Here is a 16,463-nt window from a genome sequence, read left to right on the forward strand (position 1 = left end):
TATGGAAGAAGTACAACTCAGCCCTTCTGAAAAATACAGAACAGAAACTTTCTTGCCTCTGTTATTGATCAGTTTATCACTTCTCTTGACCAACGTCTTCAGGCATATAAATATATAGCAAGCCAATTTAGCTTTTTTAGCCATATGAAAGAACTGTCTTCAGATGAGCTTAAGGCCGCATCAGAGCAGCTCGTCAGGTCTTATTCAGATGACTTGGACATTACATTTATTAATGAACTGTGTCAGTTTGTAACATTTGCCAATATATTCACTGACGAAGATCCAAACGATATCAGCACTGAACTTTTCATGTACAAGCTTATCATGAAAAAGGGTGTACAGGACACTTTCCCAAACATTGAGATGGTAACAAACTGCACTGGCGAGCGCTCCTTCTCAAAACTAAAATCAATTGAAAACCGATTAAGGACATCCATGAAGCAGGAACGACTTGTAAATTGGCTATCATGAGCATCGTGTCAGATATACTGCGTGAATTGGACTTTGGTGACATCATAAGCGATTTTGCAGCACGAAAATCAAGGAAAGTGCCTGGATTGTAATGGTTTTATAATACTATTCATTTGCTGATTTGTAATATATTTATGTGTTATTTATAAGTTATGTTACACTATACTTTTTAATGAAAAAATCAAATAATTCTAACTGAATTATTTGCGTGAATAAATTTGGTAAATAAACTTGTGTTCGTTTCATTTTGTGATTTTGCATTACATATTGCAACACCTTGAATCAATGAGCCTCCCACCCAAGTGGGCCCCGGGCCACCCACATCTTAAATCCGGCCCTGTTCAAACCTTCTTTTGAAAGTTAGCCTATCTGTGTATATGCATCGTAGTTAAAAAAAAAAATTGTTTCAATTTATACAGTTAAAAATAGTAAGGAACATATTCACATATCATTATAATTTATGCAAGTATTCTATATGTAAATTAATCATGATCATACCTTACGAAATGGCGGGTTTTAAAGCATGCTTATTTATAATAAGCCTACTTATACATTTTTATTTTGAACCCTACAATACCGCACATAACATATATTTTGGGTTATAGTTACAAGAACAGTGAGATACTTAAATACTAACAATATGTACACTGATACAATTATGATTGCTACAATGAATATTTCAATCAACATAAAAGAAAACATCTGTTGTTTGAGTTAATATGCACACAACTGGCACTTGTCAAAGCTCAAACTAACCAAACATATGATGATTTTGTGAAGACGGTTATCAGGCGTAAAGTGCATAGTTTTTTCTTCGCAAATGAACCACCTACGCTGAACTAAGTGCTACGGTGCTTCCTGTTATATTACGTCTCCATTATTTTATTAGCACCGACTGTACTGAAGTGTGTGTGTTGCAACTAGTGCTTGGCGCACCAGATGAATTCAACCTATCACTTGCTGACGCGGCGCAGTGATACGGCGGTGTTTGTTTATTTCAGAACTCAGCTAAGAGTGAACGGAGAATAACACTCGACACCATGTTGCACATACGACATTTGAAGGAGAGAACACTTCGTAGACCACGACGAACCTCCTTAAAAATATACATATCACTGAATTTGCAACTGAATGGCCTATGATCGTCTAACTCTCTGATCGTATTTAAAAGATGATTGATATCAACAATACGTCTACCAGTGATTTCAAGCGCAATTGAGTCTTTAGTAGAACAACCTACTTCGACTTCAAAATTTTCATTACTCGGTAAGTTAACTTCAACAGCGGAGCATGGCTGTGGAGAGTCCGTAACATTTTCTAAGTTTAGCAGTGGAAAGCTGATTTCATCAGTGACACATGACATTGGCAAGTTGACTTCACCAGTGGAGCTTGGCAGTGGCAAGTTGGCTTCACGTGTAGAGCATGTTATTGGCAAGTTGACTTGACCAGTGGAACATGGCAATGACATGTTGACATCACGAGTGGAGTATGGCAGTTGCAAGTTGACTTCACTTGTGGTGCATGGCTGTGGTAAATCATCTGCTATTGTGATGGTAGCTTCCTTGGATCTGATAAACAAACGAAAAAAGTGATCAAATGCATTCTGTTGAAGCAGTATGATTAGGTATGTTCAGGTGCAGGTGGAGACAGACGAAGGCACTATCCGGGTCATTTACCGAAGGTGCCTGACCCTGGAGGACCTTGACCCTTACCTATGACACCAAATTTTAACCTTTATCTTGGTCTACATTTACCTTCACCTCGAATTACCTTGGCCTATACCCCGAACACCGCACCTAAAACAAAACTGAAGTTTTTTTGCTCATTTGGGTATGTAGTAAAGATCAAGGTCACATAGTCGTGTATGTATTAATAAAAAGTCACGAAAATGAAATATTGTCAGTCACATTAAAATTGGGGGAAAGACAATATTTCAAAAATGTTACTTGTTATGGGGTCAAAGGGTCAGAGTCTTTTGGCGTAGTACAGCATGTCTGTAATGGCGTAGGTGAAGCACCTTTATTGACCCAGTTTACATGAGTAATTTTAGGCAGTCTCGGTTTTTCGCCGAAATGAGCCCCAAATCCTCCATGTTGGTTTTCGGTAAGGTATTAGGGGTCGAGGTCAGGTTCATTCAAAGTCAAGGTTAGAGGCTAGCGTTAAAGATCTGGGTCAAGGTCACACGGGGCCATGTTCCCTTGGTCAGTGACTTGGCAAGTTACTCCACCTGGCTCCACCTGCATTCAAACATGCTAAATGTTACTATAGTGCGACAACAAGGAAAAGAACCTGCGCAGATCTCACTGCCAGCAGACGGTCACATGATGAGCGCGTCACGAAGTGGAGGGGGTTAGTAATGGAGCAGCTGTCTGGCTGATAACACCTTCGCGCTCGACTGTCTCGCAGTCCGTATTACACAAACCGATCTACGTAATGGCTTCTACGTCGGGATTTAAATCACGTATTAAATCTGGCACGCCAGTGCGAGGACAAGCTCGTGAGATTGTTTACAATGTTGCAACACATCTCAGTAAACAAAAACAGTTGTATAAATTGACGTACAATGTCGCTGAAACAACAAGTGCTGCAACAGGTGTCACAGTATCAACAGTTAGACGAATTCTAGCAGAAGGTAAGGCGAAATTAAAGAGCAAAACCAGTTTAGCTTTTTCGACACCGACGGGTAAGAAAACAGATTATAGGTAAATAATCGGAGTAGACGATTTTATATGTGGTGCCGTGCGGAGAAAATTTCAAGAGTTTTATACAGTAAGGAAATCGGTTCCGACATTAAATAAGTTGACTAAGGCTTTGCAAGAAGACAACGTTTTGAACTGTAGCAGGTAATACTTGCAAAAGTTGTTGAATAGGTTAGGGTTTCGCTGGAAAAATTGTCAATCGAAGAGAAAGATTTTGATTGAAAAGCCAGAAATAGTTGCTTGGAGAAGGCGCTATCTTGAACAAAAATGCGTGAGTTACGTGATGCTGGCAGAACCGTAGTTTATTTTGACGAAACTTACGTTCATGCTACACACAGAGTAAGTTCCTGTTGGCAGTCAGATACGGAAAACAAAAAACCTACAGCATCATCCTTAAAACAAGACATCCAAAACTGGCTAGCAAAAAACAATATTTCATTCTCTTTAACAATGACCAAAGAGAATCTTCTGCTTTTAGTAAAAAAGTCCGCCAGTAAAGAAACAATTTAAAATAGATGCGTTAATCACGGAGTGTGTCCATGATGTCATTCGCCTGACTCCATACCATGCTGATTTGAATCCGATTGAGCTGGTATGGGCAGACATCAAAAACAAAATTCGGAAAGCAATCTCTTCATCGCTAGATAATAAAAGAAAATTGTGTGAGGAATTGTTCAGCAGCTATTCTGTGGACAAATGGAAAGAGTGTTGCAAGCATGTGAAAAATATTGGATTGGACTATGTTAACAGTGACAGGAGAATTGACATTGAAATTGTTAAAATAATAATAATAAATGTCGGATGTTCAAGTGACACGAACACTGCAAGCGATACAGACAGTGAGGAAAGCAGTCTTTGTGATTCGGAATTGGTGAGTATGTTAATTGTGGGCTAGCTTTTTTTCCTTGTCTACGAAGTGGTTCTTTTCTATGCCTGTTTCAATGTTTTGAAGCAGTACCTACATTTAAAATGGATTCTAAACCACTTCGGTATAATCTTTGCTTAAATATAATTTTTAACTTCCTATGCAATAAATTAGACTCGGAGAATCTAAGTTTATTCAGCCATGCATTTGAATGAGCCTTTATATTTATATATATATATATATATATATATATATATATATATATATATATATATATTAAAAGTTTTAAATTTTTGTGATTTAAACGACGAGTCGATACATGAATCTTCAATCAAAACACAATCATAAAATTAAACATCAAACCGGGAAAAACAATAACAATAATGCTATGCCATGAGGGACGTAGACTTTAATCTGGAAAACTAATTTAAAAATTCTGAGGTGCAATTTAGTTTCCACTGTGGTCATATGATGAAATGAAATGCATAATTACGCCGTTGGTGTTCGTGTAAGACGGGCTCAGGCGTGACGGGTTGGTTTGCCACCTCTCCTTTCCCACCGTGGTAGGGGAAGTCTGTGGATGTGTAGAGAATCTGAGAACGCTCTTTTGTTCGTTGTCGCATTATAAGATTACTTTCTTGTGTAACTAGAAAATTTGACTTGAAATAAATTAATATTGTAGATCAATTCAAACATATCATGTCGGTTTTTAAATAAATTAAATAAAATTATACAGATGCTTTGAATAATAACAGACTATTAGCTTCATTTTGAATACAAATAGTGAACGAACGGTGAGCGATTGTTAGTGTCGCTAGTGGCTAAAGTATTGGAGCCCACGGCGCTGTATTTGATGTTCTGAAACATTGTTAGATAGCGTTATAAAGATAAGTATTAGTAACGGTTGTTCTTAAATTTCATGAAGATCTTCGGGGTATCGAATTGCTTCGAATCTGTAGTTTCCAACAAGTCTTTGAGCGATAAACTACATAAACTTTCAAGTTATTTTCCACCATTAAGTTTTTTAAATTTACTATATAAAGTACGTCGAAATTTATTTTGAAATAAAGCATAGTCTTAGTAGAAAACCACATATGATACCACAAATTAACGATTAATTGTTAAAGCTGGAATAGTACCTTAGTAGTCATTGCAATTTGTATTCTATTCATCTGTTCATGCGTATTTATGAAATTTTTAGACAAGTGAGATTTTTACAATGTTCTCCAGTATCAGTCGAGGTGAAAATTACGATTATTGTAATGTACTCGCACAAAACAGAACAAGAGTACAAAAAGGCTTCACCACCAAAAGTAGTACACATTAAATAATTGAAGCTATAGCAGTTCGTAAGATTCGTTTGCCGTGCCCAAAAGTTTGAAATACTCCTCACTTACAAATAAGTGTAACTATGTTACACCGCGTACTGATACAAACATTTCGGGACCAATAACATTTTACGATGTATTTATAATATTCTATTAAACTGTACTCCTCCCCCGAGTATCCGGCATCCAGTTTTCCGGAACTACAGTTATGAGGAAAACATCTGCTGGCCCGTACAACCTCACAACACAATGCCCCCCTCTCCCTTTCCTTTTTCCCTTCTGTCAAACCCGTAATAACCATTCACTTGCCTTTTATTGTAGACGCGGTAGTCAGGTCACACGTCGACCTCGGCCGGCCGCTAGTGCTAGATAGTGAACTGGCAATGCAGTTGTGCCGTATATATATTTAGGACGTTTAGTATTTGTTTATACTGTGTTATATGATGTCAGCAACAATTAACATTAATGTGTGTCCAGATGTAGCAATCCAAAATATGTAATGACCAAAAAGATTCCTTGATAACCGTTTTTAAATCCTCTAAAATCATGTTTTTAATAGACCCAATATATTATTGCTATGCTACGCTTATTTGATAAGTTTCCATTCACATGTGACATTTCAAGAGTAGTATTGCATAAGGCTGTGCGAACGTTCGAAATTTCGAACTCGAGCCGAACTTTAAAATAGTTCGGTTCAAGTTCGAGTCAACAAATTTGGGTTCGAGTTCGTTTTTGTGACAACACTAGAACTTGTTAGTTTCCACATTTTAAAAATAATAGAACCACGATTTTACGTATGCTCACGGCAATGGTGCCAATATGGCAGTTTGTAGGGGGGGGGGGGGCAGACTATATGATAGTTTGTAAGGGGGGGGGGGGCAGACCTTCAAAAATTGACAAAAAGTGTCAAAAATTACTCACAATTTGCCAAAAATCCTCAAAAACCCATACATTTTTTCCTCTTCCTGAAAGCTGGGGGAGGGGGGCCACAGCCCTACCCTGCCCATGGGCATGGGCGCCCTTGGCTCACGGTTACAAGGATGGCATTCGTAAAATCTCTGCCTTTGTAAAATCGGGGCTGGCCCATTTGCTCCCCCCCATCCTCCCCATTTTATTTCTTTAACTTTTCGAACTAAATATATTTGGTATTACTTGTGTGTATTTTGTCGTAATAAAGAAAATATAATTAAATATTAACGACTATTACTGCAACGAGGGAAAAAAAAAAACCTCCAACGTGTGAACGTGGAATGCGCACTGGCCCGCCCCGCCAGGTCGGCGCCGCGGACTGTCTGCCGCGCGCCATCTCCCGCGCTACATTCCCACGCTGCCACCGGTCTCGGATGCTACAGTCTCTTTCGCAGCAAACATTAAAAAATATCTGCTGTGCGTTACAGCCAGACCATGCGTGGAATGAGGAAATGATGCCGGCTTTCGCACTCACTGTTATTGTTCGAGTTCAGTTCGAACTTGAAAATTGCAGGTTCACACAGCCCTAGCTATTGCATATTCCAACAACGCTGAGGACACAGACGACACAGGCCGGGCCAATCGTTTTAAATATTTTGGAATCAAAACAAACTAATACCATAAATTTAAAAATAAGTTACTTACCTTTTATTTTTCCACCACTCGGACAGTGCTTTGCCTTTTCTTTTCTTCTGCCTAAAACGCGTCTTATTGCCACCCATTGCAGCGTTTCCCACCTATTTCAATTTAAAAACGTGGCTTCGTGGTAGCGCGATACAACAAAACAAGTAGTGACGACGTCCGACATGTGCGACATCTGTGATGTGTTACTGCAATGAACCTCTGCGTGCGGAGTGCCCGACATCTGTGAGTGGACGCGTGAACTACGATGTGTAAAAATCGTTCTTCGTCTACCGATTACAAAGGTTACGGCGGAACAGATTTTTCAGCTGGTATTGCTTCTAAATGCATCCTGCTGTTTCTAACTCATGCACACATATGTGTTGTATAATATTATTATTTTGTTTCCCATTTCCAATCAAATTATACTAGCATTCGTCTACTAAACTTCGCCGTTTTTAGGAATAATTAGTTAATAAAATAAGACGCATACCGAAATTTCGAGTAATAACATTTTAAGATACATCCTTACTCTGTAAATAATATTTTACCAAAATCCAATTTATGTCATGGTATTTACAGAATCTGCTCCACCGCAAACGTCGATTTTTCTGCTCGGAACCACATGTATTGCGCACTCAGGTCAAGATTTTATATTTACATTAATAACAGATAAACTTGTAGACTTTTTCAATTGTTTAACTTTTACTAAATGAAAAATATATACAGCCCATACTTTTTGCATAATTAGCTGCCGAAGTTACATTTTTAACGTTTTTGGTTGTACAAATAAGGAGAATTTAATTTCTTGCAGAATTGAAACTTTTTAGGTTTAACTGCAATGCCATTGGCTACTTCAAAAATGGTTTGAATTTCCTTCAGAAAATATTAATTAATTTTACCTGGCATTTCAAAATTCTCAAATTTGTTACGATTTTGACAGCCAAGAAACATAAATGAGTTTTTGTGATGGAAATGCAAACCACATCATGAATTAGCCAGTGGTATTGCAGTTAAACATAAAAAGTTTCAGTTCTGCAATAAATAAAATTCTCCTTATTTGTACAACTCAAAAACGTTAAAAATGTAACTTTGACAGCTAATTGCCTATACAAAAAGTATGCGCTGTATGTATATTTTACTTCGTGAAAGTTAAACAATTGAACAAGTCTAAAAGTTGATCAGTGATTAATATAAATATAAAATCATCACCTGAAATGGGAGGCACCCCCTTAAAGATTTACAGACAAACGTATACCTATGTGGATTTTCTTTCATCAATGCCACACTTGAAATTTTCTGATAAAAATGATTTTTATTTTTTCTAAGAAATAAAAATGTTCGGCGTTATAAATTTTGTTTTTAATAATTTTTTTGAATGCAAACCGTTTCAAGAGGTTAAATTAATTAAAAATAACGTGTACATGATACATGTTACTTTTAGTTAGTCGACCTAACGTTAGTGATTAAATATTTACATTTTTTCACACTGATCATGTTTATTTTAGATAAAGAAGATTCTGATGCAACGTGATATATAATTAAAATTTTATATACCTACTAGCTGTAGTACCCGGCGTTGCCCGGGCTGAACACAGGGTGAAGAGGACCTTTTAGAAATCAGATGTAGACAGTAATTATTGTCTTCTTAATTTGAATGTCAAGTGTGCAAAATAATTTATATCACTTTCAGATCCCAACAGACGTTGTTCTGCCAGTGTATAGTTATTTACCTGTATATATCTAAAAAAAATTGGTGGTCTGTATGTAGTCTAGACTCTATAAATCACTATAGAAAAAAGATTAAAAATAAGAGATTAATAATATTAAAAAGATTCCATTATCTAGCTAATGCTCGGCATGCATTGCAATGCCTCATTCAGTTTTGTTTTTTTAATATGTTTGAAGCAGTTACACATATACAAATCATCTAAATATATATTTATCTCTATCTCTAACTATATATATATTTATGTATCTCTCTATCTCTATTTATCTCTTTATATCTACATACATATATAACTCCCACTATCTCTATCTCTTCTATATATAAATCTCTATATAGCTCTATACATCTATATATCTCTTTATCAAACCCATTTCATTCTCTATACCTCGCTCTATCTCAACTTATATCACTGTCTCTCTCTATCTCACTCTATATATCACTATATCTCAGCTTCTCTTTTATATTTAAATAAATTGTGTCATGCGTGCGCACTTATACATCAAAAACAGAAGACGTGCCGCTATATAATATGAAATAAATACATTTTTTGAAAAGATTTGTGCTCCAACTATTGCAAAATAGTAATACCGTCTCAGAAACCTTCACGGGCATGCGCATAACAACTCACCAAAATTTCATCGCAATCGGATGAATGGTATAGGAACGCATACTGCACAAACAAACGAAAATTAAAGACATGACAAACGCATGAAACGATGGTGCGTTTGAAATTCAAGGCAAATAACTCTATCTATTGACGATGTTAAGAACAAAACTGTTATTAGTGCCTTTATTTTGCTAGCTGCTGCGAGCTCCACTAAGCGGGCTGGTCTCACCAAGGAGAAAAAAAAATGGGTGCGTGTACTTAAGTACGCGCGTGAGAAGTTATATTTCTTTGGCATCATTAAAAAATAGTTTTTAATTGCATGCAAAAATAGTGCGTGGAGTCCCTCCGCGCGGAAGAAGTGAAACTTCATAATGTGGAAATGAAAATAGGAAGGGGTAGAAATTGATTTTTAGTGAAATTATATTGTATCAAATCAAACTAAAATAAATCATGAAATCATTCAACGATAAAAGCTGTTTATTGAATTAAGCGGACGGGTTCGCCCCAAGGAAAATTGACGAAAATTGGCGAGACCTCGTGGACATAGAGAAATGACACACACTCACTATTTATGTGTCTATGAAACATGATTTTTTTCTGCAATATAAATTGTAATATACAAAAAGGGTATTGAAAATTGAAACAAATATGGCAATACCACAAACTGTCAGGATCTTTATTTTTTTCTTACTCTCTACTTAGTTCCTTACAATAGCACGTTCGAGTGCCACGCATTCACTCTCGCTCTCTCTCTCTTTCTATTCCCCCTCCCCAGGAGCGTTAATCGTTTAACGTAACCTTGTTGGAAGTCACAATAGAAGTATAACTTCAAAAATATGAATTTGCCAGACCTTACTATGTATATGATCGTGTGGCAGACATAGATAAATGACACTCACTCACTATTTGTATGCCTATGACCTATGATTTTTTCTGTTATAAAATGAAATTATCACTTTTTCACTCCTTTAGGGATGGAATTTCATGTTAATATGTGGTCTATGTGTTAATCCAGGTAATGAGCTCGCTGTATGCGGGGAAGGTTGATCAAGTGTAATTGGTAAGCTATCGATCGGGGTTGAAAAATATAAAATTCTATTAAAAATTAAGGGTTAGTGATATAAGGGTGAAAATTTAGGGTTGTATGTATTTTTTAATGCCACATAAAAAAATAAAAAAATTGTCCAAAAAAATGTTAGGGGTGGACAACCCTTATCACTTAGCGGTATGAAAAATAGATAGTAGCCTATTCTCAGACCTACTGAATATGCATACAAAATTTCATAAAAATCGGTCAAGACGTTTCGGAGGAGTATGGTAACTAACACTGTGACACGAGAATTTTATATATAAGATATGTCCCACTAGCTGGGCGACAAGTAATAGTATACATATGTAACAATTTATATATACCCATTGTAATCGTGGTGCTGTGCTCAGGATAAAACCATAATAATTAATAATAAATGTCCGGTGGAAGCGTCAGGCTAATTATCTAAAAGGACTTGCCAGAGGGGCACAGCCCACTTACAAAACACAATTTAAAATTAACCTCCCTGACAGTAGGAAAGGTTACGTGGATTGTGGTTTCAAGTAGCAGCAAATGAAAACAATCGTATGGTTTGGTTTCATTAGAGGCTTTTACTGTTGATTAGTAGTTTAGTATCTTTTTCATTGCCGGTTTCTTACATTTGAAAATATCTTACGGCATTACAGCCATTACAAACAAAACAGGTAACAATGTTAGATTCTTATTTTTGATACATTACATTGAGTACACTAACGAATAAAATAGAAAAAAGTGGTTGGCGGGAGGTGGGGGGGGGGGGGAACACCATTTCATGCTATACTAAGTTCAACCGTTTAGGAACATTGAGCTCGCAGGCTCATAAAACAAATATATATTTGTTTAAAATACAATATTTTATAATAATAAGGAAAACGTCCTAAAACTGGCGGAGTTATCAAGCTGTTCTTCACTTCTTTTTGAGGGGTGCCGAAAGATGGAGGAAGACTCCGTTATAGAGGCTCACGAGTTACATTTTGAGGTGCAAAATGTGGCCCCGGAACTGGGCCGCCATCTTGAACTGGTCTGGGGTCCTTGAAGCACTCTGGAATTCTTGAGTACTCTGGGATTCTGGAACCCTCTGGGATTCTGTAACCCTGCCTATAACCAATAATCCACCTGGATTAGCTTGGTTAGCAGGCAGTTTATGCCGGGCGAAGTTAAGCCCAAAAAAAAGGCAACCTAACAGGTTTGTGTGGGACGAAGTGCAGCTTACCTTAGCTGGCAGGGTGAAGTAGATAGTGGCTGTCCCTGGGGGTGATCCGGGGACGCGCGGCGCGGGAGCTCGCGGTAGCCATAGAAGAAATAATTATGCCGAAAACCAAAAAAAACTAAAGTTAAACTTAACTATTTGGGCAGCTACGAAGAAAAACTAAAAAAATCTAGACGACATGGCCTGGCTCAGAAAGCAACTACATTATTGCCGAAAGCGGATCACGATAGCTGCTGGTCGTTACTGCGACCTGTTGCGAAGATGCGCGCTGGACGAGAGCTGCCCAAAAAATCCCTGAAATGGCGCCGGGACCCGGGACGCTAACTTAAGGCTAAGATCCTTAGTTTTGCAGCCTCCAAGAAAATTATTTCTCCCATGAATATCGTAGTAGATAAAAAATACATACTAGACAGAATTGTAAATAAAACTTTGAATTTTGTAAATATGACGATAAATTTTTTTTCAAAAAATGCTTTCTTATTCAATTTTAATTTTGAAATTTTCAAAACTAAATATTAGGTATATTTTTAACGGTACACGGCTGTTACTTTGCACACAACTTAAAGGAGGTACAATGAACAATTCAGTCTAGTAATTTTTTTAATACAACGTACAGAATTTAAATAATCTGAGTATTAAATACTGTGATTTAACTGTCACTTGCCGCTGATGAAAGGAACGAGTTCAACAGTTTGCCGCTAGAGCTCCGATTAGTTCCGAGTTTACTCACTAGATGGCTCTAATATCGCAGGAGTTCAGGCGGGAATATTATCGCTTCGAAACGGTCAAAACACAACACTAGTATCAGCAATAGTAATCAATGAATTGAAAACCGTCTCACGTTGTCGACAATTTCTATAGATATATTTGTCAGCTTTTCAGCGATGTAAATTATTATTAATATGCTTCACTTGTCGTGACAAATTTATTCATAGAATATTTTTTATTTAAAATCATCTAACTACAATTACTGAATTGTTTTAGTAGATAGAGATTTATTATAATAGTTGGGCGTCTTAAAAAAAACTTATTTTGGAAATACTAAAGTGCTAAATATGATTATAATATCTAACCTGTTTCGTTTACGGGCATCTACGTGAACGTCGCACATTACATTTTATTACAACATTATTTCACATATTATCTTAGTGACTTCATTATGTATTTTGATATGACTCTTTACCTTAACACATGAATGAATCCTGCAATCACGGTGTATTACAATAATAGCAAAATGGTTTCATATAATAATATAACTTCCAAAATCAATTTAAATTATTAAATTATTATTTATACTTCTATTCAAGAATCGTACATTCAAGACAAATAAATAATGTTTAAGATTTTATTAGAATATTTCAATTATTGTAAAAAAAATTATTTGCAAAATGACAATGATTTTCTATAAATTTATTTAATTATATTTCTTTAGTTATATTTATTTAATTGTGTTTCTTTAATTATATTTGTACCTCGACTTTAGCTCTAGGTGTAATGTTACATAAATGAGTTATGATCAAAATATTAATAGTTACTATTGCAACTCTATAGAGATGTTTAAAAAAAAATAGTAACTGAAGGACCAGCCGCCTATGGCAACTTCCTCCCGTAATGATTTAGTTATGTATATAACGATACAAAAATAAGGGCCAATCTCTCGATGCTGTCGTTGAACAATGGTTAACTAAAAGTCGTTTAAAATTACCTTTGGTTTTTAACAATAGATTTTTCACTACCCAAGCATTTATTGTACCACTAACCTTGAGCAGTTAAACATTTTCGTTAGTTACACAAGTTCGTTAGAAACACAATTACAAAGCAGTGGCGATTCTTTTTTTTTTATTTTTCTTCTGGGGTCATGTAAAATTATGTTTGTAAACAAATATTGGCCAGAAAGAATTATATATTTTTCAATTTAACTTCCGCTACATTATTTGCAACTATAAATGATCATAGAAACATAAGTTCCACGTGCGCGCACACACGCACGCATATGTATACATGTAAATACTGTTGAACAAGTGAAATGAGGAGTTTTAGCAAATAAACATTCAGGTAATTTTCCAAAATACAATTTTAAAGACCTTTATATTGTGTTCTTACATTTTCAGTTAGATTTATTTAAATTATTTGGCAAATATTACAATCTAAAAACTTTTGTAAGTATGTCCAGTAATTTTTTTAGGTAATTTTATTTGTGTTACAAGAAACCGAAGACCTTGCTGAAGTAAAATTATTATGTATATCAAATGTGTTTAAATGGGTGTGTTATACTTAGATGAAATTGATCTAGAATTATATGAAATAAAATTCTCTTGTTTTACCAGCCTTTGAGCTTTCTAGCTTACGTGAAATTGTTATAATTAAACTTTATTGCCTAAGTTTTGAATTGCTCGAATATGCAAAAAGTAATTCACTCGCTCACACACTGGCCTATAAAAATTCCAACCCACTACCAAAAGGGCTGGAAACTTGAAACTTGGGTCGCAGCCTCAATGAGTAAATTCGGAAAAGTACCGATTTTTATTTTCTAATTACTGAAAAAATAAAATTAAGAAATAGGGACGCACCTTTAAAATCAGTTTATACCTTCTTTCGGAAGAACGTTGTTGCAGAAATTATTGTTTACTTCTCATGCTTGTACAAATTGAACAGTACTGTAAATGTATTTGATGACATAAGCAATAGTAAGTTGTTAGCTGATATTGAATACAAACAATTTTTTTCGTGACTACAAAAAATAAGGTTCTCTGCTTGGCGAGTGATTCAATTATACTAATGTCAAAAAGATGTTATCGGGAAAAAATAAATGAAGTTATATTATACCATTGATTCACTACCCATAAAATCAAACCGCAAAGTCTTTGCAACTGGTATCTCACACAAGAAATATAAAACATATTCGTGCTTCATTTTGTATAAAAATAAAACACATTTCATATAATATCGGGAGATATCGGGAGACTGCCTTGAAAATCGTGCCTATCACCAACATGGCCAATCAGACTCGTAGTCATGTTTACGATGGCAAGACAGCTAGCAAACCAGTTCAGTTTATATGCAGCTTAACTGAAAAATTTATTCAATATTTTCGGGGTAGTTTTACGCTCAAAATTAATACAAAACCAAATCAGCAATCCTTGTATGATCATTTATAATACTACAAAAAATCTTCCATTTCCTTCGAATTGTATTGAGCACTAAAATATTGATTTACTTTTGGCCCAGGTTTTATTTGACGATACTCTATAGAGTTTCGCTTGTTTGCATTGTTTATTTATCAGGTTTAATTCATGGCCAAATTAATTGAAGTGTAACACAAATTATTTATATATGTGTGTCTGGTTAGGAATCAGTATGATGTACTAGAAAAAATAGTCCTATCAGTGTAATGTATGGTTGTACCCTTACAAGCGTTGAATATTTATGAAACATTTTATTTCTTTGATATTTAAAGCCGCAGACTTGTATTTTATTTATTTCATTTAGACAACAACATGCGTCCGTGTTTTCTACATGGCACGCTCTGTAATATTTTGAATGTTATAGTAAATTTGGTTTTATAAAATCTGTGATTTATGTGCAGTAGACTAAATTGTAATTTTTATAATTTATTTTCACATTTTTAATGATCCATTTGCTAATGGTATATACACTTCTCCATTAATTATAATAAACACATATTCCATTATTGGAATTCTTTCAGAATGGATATCACAAGACTACAAAAACTATTCTCCTGCCAAATACCAGTAAAGAAAATTATCGTCAGAGAGCAATTACGTCTTATATCTAGGGAAACCTGTATTTCGCGAATACATTTCGTGTCAAGGTATTTTACAAACCACTGTAGATTTTTCTTGTAATTATTGGCTGTGGTCGGTGAAGGCTGTTTTCCCGCACTCGACGGGGCCAATGAGGACGTAGTTATCGTACTGCTGCACGCCCGCAATTCGCCAAACCTCTAAGAAAAAAACTACAGTTATGTGTGAAATAGCCTGACACGACATGTATTCGCTTTATACATGTGCCCTTACTTATATCGAAAAATATTTGAACATTGCATGATAATTTTAAGTATGAAAAGTACAAAATACTTTCAAATTTTATACATGGTTTTATATCAACTCTAAGCAGTAAAACGGGAGCGCGTCGTTTGGCCTAAAATATTTGGCCTAAAACTGTTTGAGAACATTCACTTGGCCTAAACTTTTTTGACCTAAAGTCATTAGGCCTAAAATTATTTGGCCTAAAGATGTTTGGCCTAAACATATTTGGCCTAAAACCATTTGACATAAATTTGTTTGGCCTAAAGTCATTTGACCTAAAATTATTTGGCCTAAAGGCGTTTGGCATAAAGTTATTTGGCCTAAAGTAATTTGACCTAAAATTGTTTGACATAAAGTCACTTGGCCTAAAATAATTTTGTGACACTTATTTGACCTAAAATTATTTGGCCTAAAGACGTTTGGCCTAAACTTATTTGGCCTAAAGTCATTTGACCTAAATGTATTTAGCCTAAAGTCATTTGACATAAACATATTTGGCCTAAAGTCATTTCACCTAAACGTATTTGGCATAAAGTCATTTGACCTTAAATTATTTCCTCTATAAGTCGTTTGGCATAAATAATTTAGCTTGAAGGTATTTGGCATAAAACTGTTTTCAGAATAATTAACTCTGATCTTTTAACAGGTACTTCTAGCAAATAGTAGAATGTTTTAGTTACTTCCAGCTATGCTATATGTTGAGCTGTAGCGTTTATAGAGCAATAATTTACAACACTTTATTTATACATACAAAAATTTCTAAAATGCACACAGAATTGCAGTTTACAAGATCATTATAGCTGTAAATTGCAAATTTGCTCACTTATATAAAACATGTTTCGCATT

The sequence above is a fragment of the Bacillus rossius genome (genome assembly GCF_032445375.1).
Source record: "Bacillus rossius redtenbacheri isolate Brsri chromosome 4 unlocalized genomic scaffold, Brsri_v3 Brsri_v3_scf4_1, whole genome shotgun sequence".
In the NCBI taxonomy this organism is placed as follows: domain Eukaryota; kingdom Metazoa; phylum Arthropoda; class Insecta; order Phasmatodea; family Bacillidae; genus Bacillus; species Bacillus rossius.